This window comes from Danio rerio, chromosome 25, assembly GCF_049306965.1.
Source record: "Danio rerio strain Tuebingen ecotype United States chromosome 25, GRCz12tu, whole genome shotgun sequence".
NCBI classification, from domain to species: domain Eukaryota; kingdom Metazoa; phylum Chordata; class Actinopteri; order Cypriniformes; family Danionidae; genus Danio; species Danio rerio.
The window spans coordinates 13804025-13819486 of NC_133200.1; the positions used below are offsets into that span (position 1 = coordinate 13804025).

Consider the following 15462-nt stretch of genomic DNA (forward strand, 5'->3'; position numbering starts at 1 on the left):
TATTTACTGTCATCATGGCAAAGATAAAATAAATCAGTTGTTAAAAGTAAGTTTTAAAACTATTAAGTTTAGAAATGTGCTGAAACAATCTTCCCTCCATTAAACAGAAAATGGGGAAAAAAATAAACAAGGCATTAATAATTCAGGGGGGCTAATAATTCTGACTTCAACTGTATAACCAAATAAGTGTCTTAATTAATCTAGTCAGCTGAAGTACGCACAACACAGTGTGAGAAAAATGATTAAATCTTTTATTCTCCAGGTATGATTTACCTCAAGGGGTCAAAATGTGATGATTATGTACCGCCAGTATAAATGATAAAAAGAAATCCTATTTTTTGCCGATTCTCTAAACCAGTAGCAGCCTTCTTCTGTGCAGAAAATAACACTCTGCCTTAGCTTGAACACTATTGCTTTTCTCCTCCCTGAAGATGTTAGGTGTTAAAATGTAAGTGCTATTTTCATTTAGGAAATACCCTATACATCTATCTATAGGCAAGCAGGGGCGTCAAACATGCTGCTCGCAAAGGTGAAACAACTTTAACAGCATTAAGTGACATCAGCACTCAAGGCATTGGCAGATGATATCATATTTAATTATAGTTAAACATTAATGATTTAGTTTTTAAGAAACTAGTCCCTAAAAATTGCTGTAAAATTTACAGTATTGGCAATTTTGGTTGCCACTAATACTGTAAAATTTACAAGAGAACTGTAATTAACAAGTACAATTGCACTTCAGTTTTACAACACAATTAAAATAATTATTTTACAGTTCACTTGTACATTTTATAGAGCAAATTATTAGCAAATAATTGATTAAGATATTTGTAGTATATAATAATTATTATAACTGCTACTTGGGGGAATTTTATAAAGCAGTTACATAAACAGGGCTTGCAAACTGCTATGCCACACAGGCCCAAATATGATAGTTCAGGAACCTCAATAAAGTAATCAAAAATTATGAATGGAGGTTAAATATTATTTGATGTTTATAAAACATTACTATATTGTTCTATTCTTGTCTATTACAATATTGTAAATCATTTTAATTTATGCAGCAATCACTTAAAACATTTGATTTTATGATGCCCTGTTAAAATTATTTAATGATTTAGCATTTTTTGTTTATTAAAAATGTTTGATATTTTAATTTAATATAAAATGTTTACTTTTAGGTTTATTCATTCGTTTTCTTGTTGGCTTAGTACCTTTATTAATTCAGGGTCTTCACAGCGGAATGAACCGTCAACTTATCCAGCACGTTTTTACGCAGCGGATGCCCTTCCAGCCACAACCCATCTCTGGGAAACATCCACACACACCCATTCACTATACGGACAATTTAGCCTACCCAATTCACCTGTCCCACATGTCTTTGGACTGTGGGGGAAACTGGAGCACCCGGAGGAAACCCACATGAATGCAGGAAGAACATGCAAACTCCACACAGAAACGCCAACTGAGCCGAGGCTCGAACCAGCAAATTTTTTGCTGTGAGGCAACAACACCAACTACTGCGCCACTGCGTCAACTACTGTTAAGTTAGTAAATAAAAAGTTTTACTGGTGGACAATAAAAGTCTTCATGTATCACATTATGTAACATTTTTATTAGTGAAACTTTTTAAGAGATTGGTTTATTAGTAAAATATAGTCACAGATATCAACACATTTTAATAATATACATTAATAATAACACTATTATTATTATTTAAAATAATAATAAAAGTCTAAGTAGTCTAAATAAAAGTATCAAAGTATAAAAAACAGGATAATAGTTTTATTTTACAGTGTTATTCCTATACAGTATATGCATTCATATATTTGTGCAGAATAGATAGAAAATATCTTCCAAGTTTCATATTGACAAATCTAAAATGAGTTTTTCTTTTATGATCTTCTGAACCCACTCATTTTCTGGATTCATACAGATGTTTCTCTTTGTTGTTGTTACGAACCTAAAGCAGATGAGGATAAAGCATTAAAGATGAGTGATAACAATGTCAGCAATAATATAGCTGTATGTCTATATAGAGCAGGGGTCAGCAACCCGCGGCTCTAGAGCCGCATGCGGCTCTTTAACGTTGCTCTTGTGGCTCCCTGGAGCTTTTTAAAAAATGTTTGAAAATGGAAAAAGATGGGGGAGGTTAATATATATTTTTTGTTTTAATATGATTTCTATAGGAGGACAAACATTTTAACGTTTTCAAATGCTGTAAAAGTGTGTAGAATTAATATTTAATTTCAACATTTCTGTCAGCGAAGATTTGCGTCATAGCCTGCGACACAGGTTTCTATCAGCAGGGTGGGATGCCAGGCAGGTGGCTGTTGTAAACGAACCGGGAGATAATAAAGCATGGAAAACCGTTCACAGATGGTGACTACATGAAGGAGTCATTTAACATATTAGAACACCTATTTGCAGACTTCAAAAACAAAACCAAGATAATACAAAAAATTAAAGATATACCTCTCTCCGCTACGACAGTAAAGGAAAGGGCTATTAAAATGGCAGGTAACCTCACCGATCAGCAAACCAAGGACATTAATTCAGTGCCCGCATACTCAATTGCCTGTGATGTGACCGATATTAAACGCTCAGGTATGTGATGTCCGATGGGCCGCAAGAAGAAATGATCAAATTAATACCACTGAAAGACCAAAGGCTGTGCTGTGTAAATAAACACCAACCACCTGATTTCAGTGGCTATTTAATCATGAAGGCTCATTATGTATTTTTAGCCAACTTAGTCATTTTTATAGTAGGCTAATATAGCTAATATAGATACATACAGCATGCGTTTCCTTCATTATAAGGTTATATAAGGCTTTACATTTTTTGCGGCTCCAGACATATTTGTTTTTTGTTTTTTTGGTCCAATATGGCTCTTTCAACATTTTGGGTTGCCGACCCCTGATATAGAGGATTACTCACACAAGGCGTTTGAGGGTGCAGAAGTTGCTTGTCCAGTAGTAAGAGTTCAGTCGATTCAGTTTAATTCTTCTGTTACTGCCTTTACCAAAGCAGCAGATACCTTTACGAATAGATTGCTGACCTGAAAAGTGAAATGTTCACTTGTAAAATTCAGCACATTTTATTTATCCAGTTGACCAATATTATAAGGAGACAATGCAACTACACAACAACAATAAAAAATAAATAAATAAATAAATTAGCATGATAACACAAAGAAAATAATGGTAATAATAATAATTAAAATAAAGAAAAATAGATGAAAAAATAAAGTAAAAAAAAAACTAAACAAAAACAATAAGGGCATATAAACGTTTCAATGAAAATACAAAGAGGCAGTCAATAGGGTTAGTGAGTAAATTAAGCATTACACTGTTGCTCAGAATTCGCATTATATTGGTCCAGATGATCAAGAAATGGTTGCCATATACAGTTGAAGTCAGAATTATTAGCCCCCGCTAGAATTTTTTTTTCTTTTTTAAATTTTTGATTTTTTGAACAAATGATGTTTAACAGGTTCAGGAAATTTTCACAGAATGTCTGATCATTTTTTTTTTCTTCTGGAGAAAGTCTTATTTGTTTATTTCGGCTAGAATAAAAGCGGTTTTTAATTTATTAAACACAATTTTAAGGACAAAATTATTAGCCCCTTTAAGCAATTTTTTTTGACTGTCTACAGAACAATCCATCATTATACAATAACTTGTCTAATTACCCTAATGCCGAGTTCAGACTGCATGGTTTTCCAACTAGTCGTGTCACAGATGTTTTCACACTGCATGACTATCTGGGCTAGCGTTTCGTCGCTGCTTTGTTTACACTGCAAGATGGTTCGGCGACATGGACATTCACATTGCATGACTTTATAGGACTTTATATGACTTTCTATAGGGAGAATCGCCGACAACTTCGTCCAAACTGCGTCTCACAGCCAAAAACATGTAGTATATCTTTTGTTATTAAATACATATTGAGAAAGAAGCCTTTAATGGGGTAGAACGTGTACATGTTTGCTCACCTGGTTTTAAAGGGAATTAGCCATTTCTCCTCAACGTTGATAATAAACTAATTTCTTTCTGTATGAAACGTCAAACAGACACGGTTGGTCCTCAGTCCTGTCAAACCTCCACTAGTTTTTCCTCCATTTCGTGGGTCCAAATAAACCGAAAAAGAGCGCTTTTAACTTCTCCCCCAGCCTCCCGCTGGCCTGCAGCAGGTATACACACACGCACACGCAAGTGAATGCTGCTCTCTCATTGGCTGTAGGCGATCGCCAATGTTATTTTCAGTCAAAACTCAATTCACACGGCATGATTTGAATCGCAGACAGCTCCAGATATTTAGCACGCCAAATATCTCACAGGCATCGGCGACTTATCGGCGATTCTCTCAGATCGCGTCTTTGATCGTTCATACTGTGTGATTGTCACTCACTTGCACGAGCAGCGATTTGCCTGTGATTTCAGGCATTTGTCGGCGATTTCTCAAAACCTGTCGGCGAGCCAAAATCGGGGCTAAAATCACGCAGTCTGAACTAGGCATAACCTGCCTAGTTAACCTAATTAACCTTGTTAAGCCTTTAAATGTAACTTTAAGCTGTATAGAAGTGAATAAAATCTAGTAAAATATTATTTACTGTCATCACGGCAAGGATGAAATAAATCAGTTATTAGAAATCAGTTATCAAAACTATTATGTTTAGAAATGTGTTGAAGAAAATCTTCTCTCCATTAAACAGAAATTGGGGAAAAAAATAAACAGGCGGGCTAATAATTCTGACTTAAACTGTATTGTAAAATCAACTTAACACTTTCATCAGTAATCGTTCTATAAATTATGGTATTTTGTATGAACACATTATAATCCAGCAGAGAACGAGAGTACCCAAACATAACAATTTCTGGGTCAGGTGTGAAGGTAAAAACATATATATCAGAAAACCATTTAAATATGTCCCACCAGAAATCATAAAGTTTTGAACACGTGACATGAAAAAAAGAGGTGGGTCAGGGAGCCTTCAGCAGACTTACAACCTGTCACATGTAGGGGAAACGGTTAAATAAATTCTGTGTAATTTAGATTTTGAGTAGTGCAGTCTATGCGTTTCTTTAAATTGAATTAATTTATGCCTGCCAGGAATCAGGGGCGTAGGGGGAAACATTCCCCTCACTTTTAAAGACAGACCATTTAAAAACAGGTGATTTGGAAAGTTAACTTTTGGATTTCATACAGCTATATTGAATGTCGTGTCAGAAATAGAGAGGGGAATGCATGATTATGATATATTAGGGCAGAAGTAGTAAGTTAGTGTCTGGTAATTTGCAGCACTTCTTAATTTGACGCCATATTTTTAAACAGTTTGAAACAATTAAATTATCAATCTTAACTGATGCGAGCAATTTAGTATTTGAAAACAGCAGGGCTGTTTGTAATTTTTATTCAATGGTGACCCAGTGGGGTGTATCAGTCGAGATTTCGACTTTATAATCATCTTACCAGTAGACAAGGGCCCTGGCATTAACTTTTAATCCTATAAAAGAGATTTGATATAATCAGACTCACCAGATGAGGAATCAGGCAGCGAGTACAACATCACCACACACACTAACAATAATAATGGAGTCTTCATTCTGCAGCTATGAGAAACCACATGAGAATGTCCGATGCTGCGTCCAAAATGTGCAAACAAATCGTAGTTTAGGAGTTCCCTAAAGTTACCCGGATGATCCACTGTTTCGTCGTCACTTTAAACGTGACGTTGTGTTAACTAATATTTAATTTAGACTCAACATAAACAAATCTGAGAAACAGTATATGCCAGCATTGTGATATCAAACAAGAAAAGAAAAGAAAAAAATGGTGGAAATATGTTTAAAACTTTACTCTTTTGGGAGAACAGATTTTAAGACGATTCAAATAATAATGCCCGTGTGGCATCTAGTGGAATAATCGAATAGCATATTGTGCCATTTTCATAATAATAAATATGAAATTAGGTTTTCTTTAGAACAGAAATGTTAAATGATTGATTCTGTTTATAAAATAGACCTCATGAATAAAATGTAAAGAACATTTATTTCTAAAAGCTGCATTTGAGCAAATTATAGTGACAGACAACACTGTTCATCAAATGAATCATTTTTTAAAAATCATTTATTAACAATTAACAGAATAATTATTATAACTGATCCTCAAATGTAATGAACACTGTTACATGAGCAGGGCTTTTACATTTACATTTAGTCATTTAGCAGACGCTTTAATCCAAAGCGACTTTTAAACTTTTAGATGCCACACAGGCCCAAATATGATCATTATTTTGTGAGGAATCTCAATAAAGTAAATGGCAAGACCCAATTTATACTGTGAAGGTATATTATTATAAATGGTTGTGAAATATTATTTGTTATACAGTGCTCAGCATATATAAGTACCCCTCTCATAAATCTCTTTTTTAAATTCATATTTTAATAGGAAGCTATACACTATTATATTTGCACATACATTAGATTAATCAGTGCTGAAGCCAAATCTGGAGATTATCGAACAAAAGAACTTACGATAACAGTTCTAAAACTAGTACAGCCAAATTTATAAGTAATAGAAAATTATTACATACAAATTTAAACAAGATGAAATTCCAAGAGAAGCAAAAAAAAATAAAAATAAAAAAAAATAATATATATATCTTTACATTTCTAAATATGTTTGGTAACAAAAATTTTATTTTAATAAAAATATCATATTCATATATATTCAAATGAAGCAAAATTGCCTATATTCACTGAGAAATGGATAAAAACATACATTTTCAATATGGGGTGTACTCAATTATGCTCAGCACTGTATATTTAAAGTATGAAATAATTTCAGCTTTTCTTCTATTATATTAATATTATTAGATATTGTAATTGAAGCAGCACTTATAAATAAACTATTTAATTTTATTATATTTAAATACATTTGTATAACATAGTTATTTGATTATTTTACCTGTATTTATTTGTTTGTTAAAATAGACAGTTTGCATATTTATTTGAATCTATTTAAAAAACTTTGGTATATTTTTAGATTTTATTGTTATTTTTTATTATATTTTATTTAAATAATTTTGCAATACTTTAATTATTTAAAAAAAATCTCCAAATATTTCAGAGGCTCCGGTTTGTAAAGCTGACCCAAACTATACAGAAAAAGAAACAGTAGTAGTATTTGACAACTAACATGAGATATTTTAATAAGGAATAATATTAACACTCAACATTTGCATGAGATCATGAACATTTATTGACACATAAACAAGATCAACACATTTGAATAATACAGAATAATAATACATGCAATACATTACAATAACAACACTCTGAAATGTTGAGATACTATTTTGCAGCTTTATTTTACAAATGGTCATATGTATGGGGTGTGTATCCAAGTAAGTGCAGAAAATATCTTCCAAGTTTCATACTGGTGAGCCCGAAACTGATTTCATGCTTATGACCTTCTGGACCCATTCATTGTCTAGATTCATACAGATATGTCTCTTTGCTATTGTAACAAACCTAAAGCAGATGCGAATAAAGCTTTAAACATGAGTATGAAGTGAGAATATATTGTTAGCAGTAATATATAGAAGAGATACTCACACAATGTGTTTGAAGGGGCAGTGGCTGCTTGTCCAGTAAAAATACTTCAGTCGTTTCAGAGGAATTCTGCTGTTACTGTTACCAAAGCAGCAGATACTGTTTCCAGCATCAATAGATTCTTGACCTGAAAATGTAAAAGGGTCACAGGTAAAATGGCATTCTGCCTGTTTTTAAACATGGAATTTGTTTGTTGTTCGTTATTAAAATAAAACCATTAAATAAGGAAACATAAATGAATACCTGGACTCTCTCGGTATAGCAAATATTGCAAATTCAGGAACACATTACATTAAGGATTAAAGACTGTTTAATTACATGGTCATAACATTTGACTTAAATATAAAAATCAGGCAATAATGCATTAAATATGTCCAAAAGCCTTCTGTTACTGCACTGTTAACCCTTACTGTAGATTATGCAGTAAATAACTGTAAAATAGCCAGTGTTTTGCTGTAATAAAAGGAAACAGTATTTTACTGTAAAAGGAGCAGGATTTGTATGAAATTTTGTAGTGCAAAGAATAAATTACAGTAATTTACTTTATGTACCCATTACAGATAGTTACTGTGATAATAAATGGTAAATTACTGCTCAACCATTATTACCCCATGTACTCTGATGCTTTATGTTGCTATATATATATATATATATATATATATATATATATATATATATATATATATATATATATATATATATATATATACTGTTCAGTTTTGGTATGTGTATGGTCAGTATTGAGGAGAAAAGTGAGACAATGCATTAATGATAAGCTAAATTTCTCTGCAGCCATCTTTGTGTTTTCTTTGGTTCCTTTTATGTTTTAACATTGAGTATCAGGAGTCAACCAATGTCAATGTCACAGAGCTAATTAAAAGGTAAAGATATCGACGAGATGCATTTAAAGGCAAAAATATTCACACAGAGCAACCAAATTATCACAATCATTTTTATAACTTTGTTTACTTTTCTATAATTAATCTAATTTGCCTAGTTTAGCCTATAGTTAAGCTTTTAAATTGCACTTTAAGCTGAATATTAGTATTTTGCTAAATAACTAGTTAAAATGTGTTATTTAAAAAATATCTTAAACAGCACGTACATACATTTTTGCATAGACTCAATTAATTTGTCTGGAAAACTTCAAATGAAGTAGGTAAAAGTGGCATTAACAGTATAGTATAAAGGCTTTCCTAAATAAATGTATTAATCAGGTAATTTTATTTATTTATTTATTTTTATTACTACAGTTTTGGAACAACATGTGGATCAGATTATTTATTATTATTATTATTATTTATTTATTTTTTTGCTTTGGATGAAGTTTTTATATTTTTATTGTTTTTATTCAATGATATGTGCATGATTGTGATAAATGTAGGCAGTTTCTTTGAAAATATGCTATGTACCAGGGATGTCAAACTCCTGAAGGGCCGCAGCCCAGCAGAATTTAGTTCCAGCCCTGCTTCAACACACTACCTTTATAGATTTAGTTTGATCAGGTGTGTTTAATTAGTATAACTGCACTGTTACTCTGTAGATTGTGCAGTAAATAACTGTAAAAAACAATGATTTGGGCATCACCACACACTCCCACAGGCTGTCCGTCTAATTCTAAACACAAAGGTGTTAGAAAGAGTTTTCAGAAAATGCCGGCCCTTTAAGGGAGCCAGGTGTTTGATTTGTTTACTGCTGAGTGTGCTCTCTGCTATGTCCATCAATTGAGATGTAGAGTCTGATATGTTTTAGGCTTTAAATAAGAATCTACAATGAGTAAGTAAAATGTGTTCAAATGTTTTTGAAGGTTTCTAAAATAAGGCTGTGTTTTAAGTTATATTGTTGTTATCTTGAACTGTGTACTTGAAAGCTACACTGTTAGCTAGTTAGCCTCTCCTCATATAACTTCTTACATTACTTTTGTTTAAGTACAGTATATGTATTTATTGGATATTGCATACTGCCATAATGTACAGATGCTAACAGTTGTTTGTATCTTTCTGGCAACTAAGCCAAAATTAAATTCCATCATCTCTGTAAGGTAACATGTATACATCATCACAGGGATTCACAAAAACATGATACACATAGCCATCCACACACAAAAGCTCCACTGTCCGGTCCCAGGTTGTGAGTTTGTTGCTAAGTATTTTTCAGAGCAGTGTTTCCACCTATGAATTTATATTAAAAACAAAAAAAAAGTTTGTTGTCATGAGATAATTATAACAATAAAAGATTGGATCCTTTGGTTTTTCAGTGTTGCCAACTTTATTTTTGTTTTCTACAATTATTTTAAACTTTTTTTGAGAGTTGACACAGTTTTTAATTATTTAAAACTTTAAAATTTAAAATAATTATTTTGTGTTTTTTGCTGTTCTTTTTTTTTTTTTTTTTTTTTTGCATGGTCAGCATTGAGGAGAGAGTAACACATTTCACTGCAGCACTTTGTGTGTGTGTGTGTGTTTATTGGATATGTGATTGTGATAAATGTTGGCAGTTGCTTTAAAAGTATTGCTAATACCAGGGGTTCTCAATCCTGTTCCTGGAGATCTACCTTCCTGCAGATTTCAGTTGCTATCCATATAAAACACACCTGAACCAATTAATTAGGACCTGAACACCACGTGATAATTACAGGCAGGTGTGTTTGATATGGGTAGCAACTGAAATCTGCAGAACAGAGTTTAGTACCCACCCTACTTCAACATTACCTGTAGAATTCTAACAAGCCTTAATTAGTTTGATCAGGTGTGTTTAATTAGAGTTACAGCTTAAAGTCCCGGTCACACTGCACTTTTCTCCCTATAGACTTCCATTCATACACATGTGAGTACTGCAGACCTGGAATGATTGCTCATGCGACAAATTTCATAATTTGCAGCATTGGAAAGTTCAAGCTTGGAGAACGCTGAATGCGAAATCACATCATGTGATTGTTTGAGACCAATCAAAGATCAAAACATTACCTCTCTGGCTTGCTTTTTCAATCTCTAATTATTTTGTTTAATTCCACTCCTCGCTTTGTTTAATTCCACTTCGCAGTGCAGTATGACAGAATTTTGCATGCTCAAACATTAGTATGACCGCAGTCTTACTGTACAGACCTGTAATATGCAAGACAATATTTATATCTGCTGATTTCTTAATTTTGTTAAACATTTTCTGTTATTTATTTGTTTGGTGCCAAAACAATAAAATAAATTTGTCTGAAAAAATGTTCTGCCTTCTATTTTTAAATAACAGCTAAGAATACTGATTAATTTTAGTAACACTACAATAACTATATATGACATACTATTAATGTGTATGCAGTATAGTGCGGTGATTTGTAACACTACAGTACAGTAATTAACTGTGCACAGTTTCCAGTTAGTTACCACTGCTGCTCTATTACAGTAATTAACTGGCAACACTGTTGCCAGCTACTCACTGTATCGGTTCAGTTACAGTAAATAACTGGCAACACTGTTGCCAGCCACTCACTGTAATGGTTTAGTTACAGTAGAATACTGGCAACGCTGTTGCCAGCCACTCACTGTAATGGTTCAGTTACAGTAATTAACTGGCAACACTGTTGCCAGTTACTTACTGTAACCAAACTTTTACAGTGAGTAGCTGGCAACAGTGTTGCCAGTATTCTACTGTAAAAAACCCTGGTAAGGTCTAACAGTGTGCCTTTACCAAAGCAGCAGATACCTTTACGAATAGATTGCTGACCTAAAAAGTGAAATGTTCACTTGTAAAATTCAGCACATTTTATTTATCCAGCTGACCAATATTATAAGGAGACAATGCAACTACACAACAACAATAAAAAAAAAAAAAAAAGCATGATAATACAAAGAAAACAATGGTAATAATAATAATAAAAATAAAGAAAAATAGATGAAAAAATAAAGTTATTATTAAAAAATAAGCAGCGCATATAAACGTTTCAATGAAAATACAAAGAGGCAGTCAATAGGGTTAGTGAGTAAATTAAGCATTACACTGCTGCTCAGAATTCGCATTATACACTGTTAGACCTTACCGGGCGTTTTTACAGTAGAATACTGGCAACACTGTTGCCAGTTACTCACTGTAAAAGTTTGGTTACAGTAAGTAACTGGCAACAGTGTTGCCATTTAATTACTGTAACTGAACCATTACAGTGAGTGGCTGGCAACAGTGTTGCCAGTTATTTACTGTAACTGTACCAATACAGTGAGTAGCTGGCAACAGTGTTGCCAGTTAATTACTGTAATAGAGCAGTAGTGGTAACTAACTGAAAACTGTGCACAGTTAATTACTGTACTGTAGTGTTGCAACTCACAGCAATATACTGCATACACATTAATAGTATGTCATAGTCTTACTAAAATTAATTAGTATTCTTACCTGTTATTAAAAATAGAAGGCATAAAAATTTAGACAAATGTATTTGATTGTTTTGGCAGCAAACAAATATACAACAGAAAATGTATAACAAAATTAAGAAATCAGCAGATATAAATATAGATATAAAACCTGATCATCTTTCATATTACAGGTCTGCACAGTAAGGCTGCGGTCACACTAACGTTTGAGCATGCAAAATTCTGTCATACGGCACTGCGAAAAGAAGTGGGATTAAACAAAATTATTAGAGATTGAAAAAGCAAGTGACTGGTCCATAGTTTAAATTTTTGTTCAGACAGGTCATGTTTTGATCTTTGATTGGTCTCAAGCAATCACATGATGTGATTTCGCAGGTCAGAGATCTCCAAGTTTGAACTTTCCAATGCTGCAAACAGTGAAATTTGTCGCATGAGCCAGCATTCCAGGTCTGCAGCATTCACATGCGTTTGAATGGAAGTCTAAAGGGAGAAAAGTGCAGTGTGACTGGGACTTTAAGCTGTAACTCTAATTGAACACACCTGATCAAACTAATTAAGGCTTGTTAGAAATCTACAGGTAATGTTGAAGCAGGGTGTGAACTAAACTCTGCTGCGCTGCAGTCCTCCAGGAACTTGGAGTTTGACCCCCATGGTATATAGCATATTTTTAAAGCAACTGCCAACATTTATCACAATCACATATCAAATAAAAAAAATTCTCTCTCTTCAATGCTGACCATGCAAAAAAAAAAAAAAAACTAAACAGCAAAAAACAAAAAATAATTATTTTATTTTTTGAAGTTTCAAATAATTAAAAAATAAGCATATGAAAAGAACACACACATACTCTCTCTCTCTCTCTCTCTCTCTCTCTCTCTATATATATATATATATATATATATATATATATATATAGAAACATGTTTGTCAAACAAAGGCAGATACTGTCAATTCTCAATAAAAAGTTTAAAATAATTATAAAAAACAAAAACTAAGTCGGCAACACCGAAAATCCAAAGGATCCAATCTTTTATTGTTATAATTATTATCTACTTTAAAATCTCATGACCACAAACTTTTCTATGGTTTCTAATATAAATTCATAGGTGGAAACACAGCTCTGAAAAATACTTAGCAACAAACTCACAACCTGGGACCTGACAGTGGAGCTTTTGTGTGTGGATAATTATTTGTATAATATTTTTTGTGATTCCCTGTGATGATTTCTGTGCACATGTTACCTTACTGAGGTGATGGAATTTATTGGTTTTTATGTGCATAAACTTTTAGCATCTGTACATTATTGCAATATGCAATATCCAATAAATGAATATACTTAAAAGCGAGCACAGGCTAACTAGCTAACAATGTAGTTTTCAAGTACACAGTTCAAGATAACAACAATATAGCTTAAAACACAGCCTTATTTTAGAAACCCTCAAAAACATTTTAACACATTTTACTTACTCATTGTAGATTCTTATTTAAAGCCTAAAACATCAGACTCTACATCTGAATTGATAGACAGAGAATAGAGCACACTCAGCAGTACACAAATCAAACACCTGACTCCCTTAAAGAGCCAGCATTTTCTGAAAACTTTTTCTAATACCTTTGTGTTTAGAATAAGACAGCCTGTGGGAGTGTGGTGAGGCCTAAATCATTGTTTTCTGCCTTTAAAATGCACGTCTCTATAAACAGCACCACAAAGCATCAGAGTAAATGGGACAGTAATGGTTGAACAGTAATTTGCCATTTATTGTCACAGTACATAAAGTAAATTACTGTAATTTATCCTTTGCATTACACAATTTTATACAAACTCTACTCCTTTTACAGTAAAATACTGTTTCCTTTCATTACAGCAAAACACTGACTATTTTGCAGTTATTTACTGCATAATCTACAGGGTAAGAGTGCAGTTAAGCTTTAACCCTAATTAAGCACACCTGATCAAACTAAATCTAAAGGTAGTGTGATGAAGCAGGGCTGGAACTAAATTCTGCTAGGCTGCGGCCCTCTAGTAGTTTGACACCCCTGGAGCATAGCATATTTTCAAATCAACTGCCTACATTTATCACAATCATGCACATATTGTTTAATAAAAACAATTAAAATATGCAAACTTCATCCATAGGAAAAAAAAATGATAATAAATAATCTGATCATCATGTCATTCCAAATTTGTAGTAATAATAAAAAAACACAAAAATTACATGATTTATACATTTATTTAGGTAAGCCTTTATACTATACTGTTAATGCCACTTTTGCTTACTTTAATTGAAGTTTTACAAACAAATTCATTGAGTCTCTCTCTGCAAACATGTATGTACGTGCTGTTTAAGATATTTTTTTTTAAATAACACATTTTTACTAGTCATTTAGCAAAATACTAATATTCAGTTGAAAGTGCAATTTAAAAGCTAAACTATAGGTTAAATTAGGCAAAGTAGACTAATTATAGAAACGTAAACAAAGTTATAAGAATTATTATGACAATTTCTTTGCTCTGTGTGAATATTTTTGCCTTTAAATGCATTTCATCCATATCTTATGCTTAGCTTTTAATGATCTCTGTGGCATTGGTTGACTCCTGATACTCAATGCTAAAACTTAAAAGAAACCAAAGAAAACACATGGCTGCAGTGGAATTCAGCTTATCATCAATGCAATGTCCCACTCTCCCCTCAATACTGACCATTCACATATCAAAACTGAACAGTAAATGGATATAAATATATAAAATTATATAATAAATATAAATAGCAACATAAAGCATCAGAGTAGATGGGGCAGTAATGGTTGATCAGTAATTTACCATTTATTATGACAGTAAATATCTGTAATGGGTACATAGAGTAAATTACTTTGATTTATTCTTTGCACTACAGAATTTCATACAAATCCTGCTTCTTTTACAGTAAAATACTGTTTCCTTTCATTACAGCTAAAAACTGGCTATTTTACAGTTATTTACTGCATAATCTACGGTAAGGGTTAACAGTGTATTGGTCCAGATGATCAAGAAATGGTTGCCATATACAGTTGAAGTCAGAATTATTAGCCCCCGCTAGAATTTATTTTTCTTTTTTAAATTTTTGATTTTTTGAACAAATGATGTTTAACAGGTTCAGGAAATTTTCACAGAATGTCTGATAATATTTTTTTCTTCTAGAGAAAGTCTTATTTGTTTATTTCGGCAAGAATAAAAGTGGTTTTTAATTTTTAAACACAATTTTAATTTTAAGCTAATTTTTTTTGACTGTCTACAGAACAATCCATCATTTACAATAACTTGTCTAATTACCCTAGCCTGCCTAGTTAACCTAATTAACCTTGTTAAGCCTTTAAATGTAACTTTAAGCTGTATAGAAGTGAATAATATCTAGTAAAATATTATTTACTGTCTTCATGGCAAGGATGAAATAAATCAGTTATTAGAAATCAGTTATCAAAACTATTATGTTTAGAAATGTGTTGAAGAA

The 15462-nt window shown here is 32.5% G+C and overlaps 1 long non-coding RNA gene across 1 annotated transcript; it reads right to left on the reverse strand.

The window, feature by feature from the left end:
* Positions 1-1763: 1763 nt before the first annotated feature.
* Positions 1764-3046, reverse strand: LOC141380921 (uncharacterized). The gene is made up of 2 exons (XR_012400295.1): positions 2941-3046; positions 1764-1963 (listed from the first exon to the last, which is right to left on the reverse strand). It is a non-coding gene; the product is annotated as an uncharacterized lncRNA (long non-coding RNA).
* Positions 3047-15462: the final 12416 nt, after the last annotated feature.